Below are 1,080 nucleotides of genomic sequence, written 5' to 3' on the forward strand. Positions count from 1 at the left end.
CAATTCAAACGCTATCTACTTGGAGATAGCATCAGATCCCACAGATTAAGGATTCGGTCCTGCAAGACTGCTCCCCTCCTCCCATTTCAGGTATCAAAGTCCAGGCTGTCACCTGTGCTTCTGGCCAACTGGCTATAGATATATCGGAGGTCCAACAACCTTCTCTTTGGGTTTGACTACGTATCGGTTTTTTATAAACAGTTATAACCTCATTACAGCCCGATGAAGAGATGCATAGGGCAAGGCGTGAGGAGAGTGTGTGGAGCTGCCACGCCCCGTCTGAACTGAGCTTCTCTCCCCAAACTCGCACGCGTTCACCAACCTGGAAGTTCTCTGAACCCTGTCCTTTTGTGTTTCTATGGAAGCTTCACAACTTTGGCGTGATCAATTCAACCTCCAGTCCCAGTCCTCTTCCTGGGGGTGAGTGAATGGGAGGAACTGAAAGTTGGTTGGTTCCCGGGGGCCTGGGTGGCTCAGTTGGTTAAGCGTCCGACTTCAGCTCGGGTCACAATCTCGCGGTCCGTGAGTTCGAGCCCGCGTCAGGCTCTGGGCTGATGGCTCAGAGCCTGGAGCCTGCTTCGGATTCTGTGTCTCCCTCTCTCTCTGCCCCTCCCCCGTTCATGCTCTGTCTCTCTCTGTCCCAAAAATAAATAAATATTAAAAAAAAAAAAAAGTTCGTTGGTTCCCCATCCTTAGGCACTTTCCAAAAGTCACCTCACCAACCAAGTCAGGTGTGGTTGAAAGGGGTTTGTTACGAATTATCAAGACATCTTTACCCCTCTTATCATCCAGGAAATTCCAAGGATTTAGGAGCTGTGCCAGAAACAGAAGGAAGACCAAATATATATCATAAATCACAGTATCACATGTCTCTCTGATTCCAGGATACTTTTTTATTCCTTCTTTTTGGTGGAATAGATCTTCAAGGACTTTTCTAAGAAATGGTTTGAGTACTAAGTTAGAAGTTTGCTTAATTCTTCACTCATACAAAACCTCCAATGCTAACTCCTGTGAGAAATTCTTCAGTAAAATCATTTCAAAGTCTGAGAATCACTTTGGCGGTCTTTCCCTTTGCCCTTG

Source organism: Lynx canadensis, chromosome B1 (assembly GCF_007474595.2).
Source record: "Lynx canadensis isolate LIC74 chromosome B1, mLynCan4.pri.v2, whole genome shotgun sequence".
NCBI lineage: Eukaryota > Metazoa > Chordata > Mammalia > Carnivora > Felidae > Lynx > Lynx canadensis.